The following is a 10,854-nucleotide window of genomic DNA, read 5'->3' on the forward strand; positions in this document are numbered from 1 at the left end:
AAATGATAATAAACAAGAATGTGCAGAGTGGAATAGTGCTATTTTTTATTAATCTGTTTACATAAGAAATATACATATTGTAAAATATATACACTAATTATGTTTGGCCTTCTTGCCACAACCTCCTGTGGTATTTAATAGTATTGATTAATCTGTTGGCATTATGTGTGCTTGATTCACGTGAAAGGTAAACTCCGTCTAGGGAAAGATATTTACGGAATGGTCGGGCTGTAAAATGTGTATAGGTGGCTTCCAACCACACCCTTCTCCTGAGACAATAGTTTATGTAATTTGCTGTGCATTTGTAAAACTCTGAATTCACGCACCCCGAAGATTATTTCTCGTTGGCTGGCGAGGTTCTATGAGCATGAACACAACAGTGGAATTGTTTTCCTTGAAGGAATTAATTATACTTCTAAGGTGGTTGATTGTCTGTGCTGGGTTGTGAGTTGGGTGTATATTGTTACCACCCAAATAAATGATGGTTAAATTGTGGTCACTCCAAAGCTGCTGTCAGTACTGGATTGTTATAGAAGTTATGAGCCGTAGCTCCTGGTGACCTGAATATTTGTATCTCTGTTTCAGGTATGTGGGTTAATACTGTGGGTAATTGGCTGTGAACCACTATTGGTACTTTATACATTAGGCTTTATAGCCTGGCAGCTGCGGAGACATTCGATTAATTATTAATGGAGGTTGGCCAAGTTAGGCTAGGATTTATAGCAGGTAACTTGCTGCTGTGGTTTATAATATAAGTTAAGAATAGCCTAATTTCTGGCTATCCTTGTTTACCGGATTTGATTTATATTAAATAAGATTCTCTTATTTACAGAAATGCATACAATTAATATTAGTAACCTCTCATCAACTCTGTTCTTTGATTAAAATTTAATTCATTTGTTAGTGACCCTAACGCGAAAATAATCCTCACAATTATTGGATAAAATTACGTGAAGTTTTACATTGTCATGACCTCATGTTCTACCTGCATCACTGGAATCCATAGCCTGGTTAAAATCAATATACGTCTAGGGTTAAGTAAAAGGCTATCAAAACTACTCCAGTTTACTGGAGCATATAACACAGGTCACTGTAAAAATAATAAGAACTACAGTTCTCTACAACTCATACTCTGTCACATTATCCAGCTTCTTAAAGCTCTTCGAAATCATCAACAGCCCTTAAACTGCACACCCTCGGGAGTAGCCAACACCAGGCTTTATCCTAGAGCAGTGCAGCCCCTAGTATGCTGCAAACACAATTACAAGATGGTGGTGTGACACTTATTATTTAATGCGGTTGAGGAATCAATATCATATCAAAGCACACTAACATCACTTAAGATCCTCAGGTACCCACCTCAATATGTATACATAAAATCATCTACCACTTGGCACAAATGATGTACATCGGTAGAACTGATCCACGACAGATACTACAACATTGTCTATATAAATAAAAATGTAAATGTTCAGAGTCGCTAATCTCCGAAAGTTCATCACCGATTGCTTTGAAATTTTCACACAATATTCCATTTGCATCCAAGCGGGTTTTTATGTACATACTACATAGATGTTACATCTGTGATGGGAAAAAACATGCTTTAAAAAAAACTGTGTTTTTCATGTGAGGGAAATCTTCAAAACCTCTTTAGCGATTGCATTGAAATTTTGACACAACGTTCCATTCGAATAGGTGCATGTTTTTATATACCTACTATATACATGCCTCATCTGTGACAGGAAAAAACATTCTTTTTTTTTAACAGTGCCATCTGTTGGACGTAGGAGCAACATACGCTGTAATCTCTGAAAGTTCTTCACTGATTGCATTGAAATTTTGACACAATCTTCCATTCGAATACGTGCATGTTTTTATATACCTACTATATAGATGCCACACCTGTGACAGATAAACACATTTTTTTTTTAAACAGCGCCATCTGTTGCATGTAATAGCAACACACGCTTTACTAAATATGTTACGATTCCATTTCATTGTTTTCGATTGCATTGATAAATTGAATTTTCATAGATTTCGATTTATTTTAATTTTTATTTTAATTATTTTGTGACATTTCATTGGAATTGAGCTTTGTTGTTCACCATACCATTCATTTTGTAAGTATAAGTATAGATGCCACATCTGTGATAGGTAAATACATTTTTTTTAAGAAAGTGGCATCTGTTGCACCCAAGAGCAACACACGCTATAGTATATATGTTACCAATCCATATAAATGTTTCCGATTGCATTTAGAAATTTAATTTTAATAGATTTTGATTTATTTTAATTTTGATTTATTTATTTTGTGTGACATTGTGTTGGAACTGAGCTGTGTTGTTTACCATACCTCACTCAATCAATATTTCTATAGATCATGATGTATAAAAATAATTAACAGAGAATTCATATTTCATACTATAGAGACATAATGGTATTTTGCAAGATACAGAATTTTAGGCTTCTGCCATTTCTTATACTTCCAATATCTCCACAAATACATGGCACATACTTTTGATAATGATATATAATATGTAAATGTATGTTAAACATACAATGGCAATACGTAATATATACTAGAATATTGTCAAAAAGATATTATATAGAAACAATAATATTTGTAATACTAGGCTAATCGACCTGGATATCACTATACAGTGTGAACTCATCATACACCAGCCACAGTATGATCATACTGGCGTATGTGTGGTCATAACAGTCTAGTCACAATTTGGTTGGATTTTAATGTGTGCTTTAAGTCCATGGATTTAAAACACCACTATTTTCTGCAGATATAATCCACGAAATGATGCACTTAATTTAGTAATGCATAGCTACCCTACGCATTATATTTATTGGTAATTTTTATTTAGTTCCTATTTGACCTATATTGAGGTTTGGACCATTATTGATATAATGTTTTAGTAGCACTACTGTGTGTACTGAAGTTATGAATTCATGAGATGTTACTGGTAAATTAGTAGCCTGTTTGAACTACTAATAATTTGTTAAATTATTTATTGCACTGATTATTTATTGGATAGGATTTTGACTATCCAGTTCAAAGGACCATAAAATTTGTGTGGGAATTTCCCAGCAGGTGTTTCATTTAAATTTAAATTCTTTATAATTAACACTCTCCCGGGGGGGGGGGGGGGGGCTGGGGAGAGCGTGTGTGCACGAACTACTCCGAAATGTGTATACACCGAAATGTGTATACTCGTTTCAGTTTTCTTACTTTAATTCTCGTGCTTTTTCGTTCGCTTTGGTATCATTATGTTCGCAATAGAATTCCTTACAGGTGTATATGCATATAATGTCCGAAAGCCCGGCATGACTCCCCTCAGCAAAGCCTAACTTCGGCAAAAGTGACACGTGTGCGCACAAAATCAGTAAAATGTGTATACTTGTTTCAGTTATCTCACCTTAATTCTCGTGCTACGTCGTTTGTTTTAGTATCATTGTGTTCGCAATAGAACTCCCTACAGGTGTATGTGCATATCATGTATATGGTATATAGTGGTAATTAAAATTCATATGACGTTAGTAAATGAACTACAAATATTAATTAATGAATTAGAAGAGAATAACAACCGAGTTGGTTTGTGTATGATATATCAGGTGAACGTCCCGAGAATCAGTAAAAATTATCGCCTCCTGGTTGGTGGTGTCGAGCCCACTTGTAACCGTAAGTTGAGGGGGCTAGATCCCGGTTGATTATCTCCACTCTGAAAAACGTACAAAGTAACTAGTTCAATGCTAATCCTTCCCTTAATTAAACTCAAATGAATGAAATAACTTCCAATTTGGAATTAAACTTTCTGTGGAAGTTTTGGGTGTCATGCAGCATAACGCTGGTTAACTCTAGTACAAGAAAATATGGCCATAAATCTTTACAGAGTCTAACTAAATCAACCGGACACAATTTGTCTTGGATGTTGATAGCAGCGATGTCTAGGAGCCATAGCACTTTGGATGTCTCCAATCTTAGACGATGCTAATTTGCTAACTCCTGTAGGGACCTGATTGAAATCGTATTTTCGTGAGTCTCAGTGCGCAAGTGATGCGTCCTTTTTCCTCGATCGCGGTGAACATCCGGGAAATTAGTCACGCTATATAATTCATCTCGTTCACTAACGAGACGGTATTGGCATCATTTTACGCCCTAATATTTTACATCAAATTCCAGAGAACAATTTTCCATTGTTCATAACTCTGGAACAGAAGTTTTTCTTATTATTTAAATATTTGTTACATTCTTAGATGTATGGTTGTTGTTGGCTTGTAGAGAATACACAGATGGTCACTTCAGCAGTTTATTGTGTAAGGTAACAAAGTATATATCTGGCCGGCCGAGGTCCTTCCTACTCTAAGGTCTGAGAGATACAGACTAGTCACCAGAACGACTGGTACCAGCGCTCTCTGGAGAATGACGTCAGAGGCTTACTTGATTTGTGATTGGCTATCCCCAACCGCCGTACAATTTGAATACTAACATAAAGCACATTTAATAAATGCTGAATACATGACGTGATTATTAGCAAAATTGCTAATAACTGCATGCGACCACCTTCCTGAATTATACATACGGCTCTTCATACCGAGTACTTAAGAACCTTTTAGCAGATCTACTTAAGAAGAAATACATGGCGCTTTGTGAATCTAGGTCTTGAATGTTATTAAGTTCATTTTAAACTTTTTTTATGTTTAGTTTTGTTGATTACATTTTACAATTAAAAATTTATATTTTAAATCTCGTTTCCTTAGCATTTATACATTATAGTATACTATTGTTATATGTAATATGAACTGGAATAAAATGTCAAGTGTGCATCCTCTATATAATATCTGATCTTCCTCAATTTTGGCAAACATTCTTTCCAAATCGATAGGAATAAGGTCATGACCTAAGTCAACAAAAAAAAATCCTATTTTAATTTTAAGCCTATAATATGAAGCACCCTCATGTACAGTGGCTCATTCTATAAATAAATATTATTTAACATGCATATTAGAGATAATTGAACAATTTTAATTCCAGTAACGAAGTTTATCAGTGAATCACACTATCAGAGGCGTTTATCATGGTTGCTGCAGTGTTTGCGTCATCAGTACTGCTCACTATCCAGGGGGCAGTGCTAGTACAGACAATACAGTCACCTGGCCCCAGACCAGTGCTCGCACAATCGATACTACCCAGGCACTTAAGAACAGAAGGCATGTCGTGCCCTTCTCAAGGTTAGTTAGCTCCATTAGATACCTAGAAGATGTCAATTACTGTATTAATTCTCTAAAGTGCTGCAAATATAAAATTAAGGCAATTAGTTCTGGTAAATACAATTAAAGATACTCAAACAAACCCTTGTAATGAATTAAAATGTCTGAAAAAAGAAGCAGTAGTCGAAAATTAACAGGGCAATATAATAATACATTAACTATTTTTTCACCAAAGTTTCAGAAGGTCATGAAGAGCATTTGAACCCCGTATGGTTGGCAGGTCTTGTGCTGGAGGCCGACTCCCAACCCTCCTGCTTCATTACTCTCATCCATCATGCTAACTCTCTACAGTCTACCGATTTCACAGTAAGTCGTACAAGCGATCCTCTAGACAATCACTAGTGCAGTGGTCAGAGTACCAGTGCTGTTGATGGGGAGACCCCTGGCAGCCTGGGGTTCGAATCAATCATCTCATATATACAATATATAAAAATATTCTCATATATAAAAATATCCAGTTTGAATTCAAAAGCTTTTATTTATCAAATATACCATCAAGTGATTTACCAGATGCCTGTAATTTGTTGATTTAACTTGTTTAAATGTTAGGAGAACTCTGTGAAAAACATCAATCAACAAATTTATACATCAGATATTTCTTGACATGAAAATTTGTCATTTGTCAAAAACAGCCGAATTTCATCCAAATACTCAGCAAATCCTTAAAGAACAGAACCTTTACTAAGCCAAGTAATATTGTTGTAATTAAGTAATATATGTATACACTGAATTTACTTCGCTCTGAATGAGAGCCTAGCAATAGAAAACAGAAGGGATGTTCGTTATGGAGACTCCTTGCATTCAACAACTGTCTGCTTCAGGAGCTCAAGACCTAGATTTACGAAGCGCCATGTATTTCTTCTTAAGTAGCTGTGCTGAAAGAACCTTTCAGCACAGCTCGGTAAGAAGAGCTGTGCCTATGATTCAGGAAGGTGTTTGTACGCAATTATTAGCAATTTTGATGTAGTTCACTTAAGTCTCGATAGATGTCACTAGAGCTTTTCGTTTGGCCAATCAGGGAGAAGGTAACATTGTCCATCTTACTGTCTTAGCCAATCACGATGCTGGATCATCGGCCCTCACCTGCTACTTATTATGTCGTATTTTCATATACAGTTGCTTTATTTCAAAGTAAAACTATGTTTTTTTTTCAAGTTCCACAGTCAGCACCGACATTGTAGTAAACAAATGTTAATTTTTTTCCTTACCTACATAATTCTAAGAGATATAGCTTTCTGTACATCAGAAGTTCATTTCTCTCGTTGGCTCCGTGTAAACGGACGTCAAGAAACCCTCATTAAAAACATGTGTAACTTTGCTCTCTGATAAGTTATATTCCCTATGATGGATTCATAATAATTTATTATTCTGTCGTCCTGGTGGCATATAAAAATTCTGGCTTAATAGTAGATCTTTGTTCATTACTGAATTTATCAGTGTAGAGCTCAGCACTCGGAGGGCTGAGATGCCATACACTGACATTATATTTACCAAAAATTACCTGAAGGCTACTACTTTGCTAGTGGCTTCGAAGAGGACTGGAAGCCGACGGCTTGTTAAAGGTTCGCTATTTGTCCTGATGATATTTTCTAGCTAGATTTTGTAGTTCAACGGAGTTATGGCATTTTTGGCTTCAATAGGTAGGCTGTTCCAGGCTTTTTACCTGATTCACCTTAGGGCCATTAACACTAGTGGCCTCGACAAGGACAGGAAGCCGGCGGCTTTTCAAAGGTCCCTCCATTTGCCTTGATCTTCTCCAGGGGGATTTTAAAACCGAACACAGTTTTGCCATTTGCGGCTTCGGTGGGTATGCATTTCCATGGGTTTATAACGCCGTGGATGAATAGACATCACCTATTTTCAATCCTACTTGAGATACCTTAGCAATATTGCGGTTTTAAACTTGTTACGTTTACTTTCCACAATTTGTTACTTTTTTATTTTTAAATATTTTGTTATAGACTGTTATGACCCTTGACATCTGGGTATGGTTCCTCTGCTTTTGCAGTTATAGAAAATATATAATAATACGGCCTTGCCTACTAAAAGTGTCTAGGGTAAATAATTCAACTGCTTACTCAATAAAGCAATATACTTAAAGTAAGGGTAACAAAGAACATACAAACATATATATGAAAATACAGGCAGCCAGAAATATTGATGCACGAGAATAAAATAACACCATATCATTATATAAGTACTGATCACTATTTTAAAACTTAAATGAATAGATGGGAATGCAAATAATGGTCTAACCAGGCACTTAGCTATGTTACTAAACAATAAATAGGTACCAAAGACTTAACTCAACAACAAATCCATGCCAGCCAGCTCCACCCACGCGACTGGCGTTGCTGGAGCATGCTCGGCAGGGTGTCTACAAGTTACCAACTAGAAACCACATGAAATCTCTAGATACTCGACTGTCAGAGAGTAATAATTAAGAACATAATTATAACTAACTTATATGCATATAACACTGCTAAGGTATAATTAAGAAATTAAGTACAATAAATAAACAGTAATAATTACAGGGGTGAATCAGTGACGTTAGCTTGATACACTGCACGCATACTGGAACATCCCAAATATGGTCATCCCCCCATGAGACGCCACGCTCTTCCCCCACAGGAATGAACATGCAATAGCATTAGCAAAATATTACATACAGACACACTACAGCATGCTACATATAAATCAAACATATATACTGGAAAAAATGGATATAATGTTTAATTTAAATAACTGAGGAAAGAAATAATGGACATACATGTTTATCATGATAAATATTAGAATCAAATATATGGATACGTAACATAGACAACCAAAGAAATTTGTTTAGATTCAATTGGAATATCAAAATTAAGTTATTGACTAAGTAAAATGTATAGGAAAAATTTTAATTATTTTGTTCATCAAATAAAAATAAACATAAGTCTCTCGATACAAGATTTTGACATTAATCTAATAATTCATTTTGCAAAAGTTATGTTCTTCACTACTTGTTAAGCAAATTGAGTTCCAGTGCTTTGGAAGACAGTTATTTAACCTATTTATAAAGTAGTTAAAACAATATAAATATTATTACTAGAATCTGCATTATATAAAATTCCCTTTCAACACTAGTAAGCAATATTATTTAAGTACTTCGTAGCAGGACATTACATATCAGATGGCTAAGCCCCAGACAGGCTAACATTATTGCTAAGTCAACATACGCATCCTCCGATAACACAGTACATTTTAACACTAAATATAATAAGTACATTCTTAACTGTCTGCATAGTACATAAATACACTTACATGCAGGCGATGAGTCACAATAACGTGGCTGAAGTATGTTGACCAGACTACATACTACAAGGTGAAGGGACGACGACGTTTCGGTTCGTCCTCGACCATTCTCAAGTCGATTGTGATGAGGCAGCCCGTCCTCCAAACAAAGACCCAAAAGTGATTCCATGCACCCGCCAAACCCCCTGTTTACGAATGAAAAGCGGTATGCAATAAGCCCGCCCAACACACGACTCACTCAACACACGACTCACTCACTCAAAAGCCCGCCCAATAAGCCCAACACACGACTCACAACTGCTGACGTTCGAACATATCCGGAACAAGTGCTTCACTGACGAATTTTGTTCGAATCACAACGCTATAAATGCTTCACCCACGTACTATAAATACAAATAATCGCCAACAGAACCTAAACACCTAACCTAACCTAACCTATGCCTATATATGCACAATATGCTAATATATTATAATATTAATTTATACTTGAGAAAATTCCCGTTTTGAATGAACAGCATATTAAAATTTATGAATGCGTCTGTGGGGTCGACCGCTGGATGTAATGGACTTGAGTCGAGGATGGGTTGTGTTGTTGTTAAAGATTTAGCTACTCAGGACGAAGTGTCCATGTAGCACGGGCTATGAGAGGTCTGGCCCTAGCTTTGGTAGGGGACAGACGTGTGCTTCGGCGCTCCAGCAGTTGGTGCTGTTTGCCAGTTTCGGCCGGTGGGGGGCGGGTGTGTCTCTGCCCGCCTGTGCTGACGTGGGCAGTGTTGTTGCCTGCCTGGCTGCGTGCTGACGTGGGCAGTGTTGTTGCCTGCCTGGCTGCGTGCTGACGTGGGCAGTGTTGTTGCCTGCCTGGCTGCGTGCTGACGTGGCCGTTTTGACATGGGGGGCCTTGCAATTCCTCCTGTTTTGCGGGTGAATTCCGTGGGTCTGGAATTCTCGTGCAAGGCTGGTTATCCGGCCATTGAGTTGGTAATGTGCGACATGCTTCGTGTCCCGGTGGAGGCTGTATATGGAGTTGAGCTTGTTACGGCCCACCGGGTGATTGTCAAGTTCATGCGGGAGGAGGAGTATTGGGACTTCCTCCGGTGGAACGAAGGGCGTTCGTTGCAGTTGCCGGATGGCGCTGGCTCCGTTACGATCTCGGACCGAAGTGGTGCCCTGACATATGTCAGTGTGCATGGTGCGCCCCTGGAGTTCCCTGAAGACCTTCTCCGGCGCTTCTTCGGGAGGTATGGTGCTGTCGTCAGTGTGCGGGTGAACAAGCTTTCCTCGGGGAAGTATGCTGGGAAGCAGATGAACGTCCGTACCTTAGGTATGCGCCTGCGGTCGGATATCCCATCTTCTGTCCGGCTGCTAGGTTACTACGTTCGGGTGTATTATGCTTGGCAGCCCCGTACTTGTTTCCGGTGTGGCCAGTTAGGGCATCAGGCTGCCGGGTGCTCTGAGGCCCCTGCTGCACCTGTCAACTTGTTTCGGGAAGAGGATTTCCTGCCGCTCCCTCACGACTTGGATTTAGGAGATGATGAGGGGCAGGTCCCATTCGCTGCTGATGCGGCCCCCCCCTGCGTCACCCGACATGCCCCCGGTGGTTGTTGTCCCTCCGCCGAGTGTTCCGGTGGCTCTTGTTGCTGGTCACTTCGCTGTGCCAGTTGCTCCCGAGGGTCTTCCGGCTGGTCTCTGTGGGTCGTCTGCCTCTTCCTCGCTTCCTGCTGCTGTGCCTGGTCCTGCACCCTCGCCAGGTGTTACGGCTGTGCTGGGTGTTAGGGGGGCTGCGGAGCATCCTGTTGTGTGCGGCCCGGTTCCCCATGTGGTTGAAGCTGCTGCCATACTGCGTCGGGCGTTGGTTCGCCCGGTTCGTGAGGCCCGTGGTTCTGGGTCCGCCTCCGGCTGTGAGGATGTGCGGCCAGTGCCCAAGCGTTCCAGGCGTTTTTGTACTGCTTGGGCTGATGCGGAGGATTACGACGCAGGTGGCGCTTCGGGAGATGATGTGGCGATTCCGGGTGCTTTACGCTCTACGTCGCTGGTGGTGGCTGATGTACATGTGTCTGCTGTTGACGATGGGTGTGTGTCTGCTTTACCTCCTATTCTTTCTCCTGCAGAAGGTTCTACACAGTGGGAGGTGATTGCTCCTACAGACGTGGGTGGTGTGGGTTCTGGTGCGAGCCAAGGCATCAAGCTGGTGCTGAAGAAGGATGCCAAGCGTGGGGGGTCCAAGCAGGTACAACGTTCGGTGGTTGACGCGGGGCCCTGTGAGACAGCCGAGGAGGCTCC

Source organism: Procambarus clarkii, chromosome 76 (genome assembly GCF_040958095.1).
Source record: "Procambarus clarkii isolate CNS0578487 chromosome 76, FALCON_Pclarkii_2.0, whole genome shotgun sequence".
In the NCBI taxonomy this organism is placed as follows: Eukaryota; Metazoa; Arthropoda; class Malacostraca; order Decapoda; family Cambaridae; genus Procambarus; species Procambarus clarkii.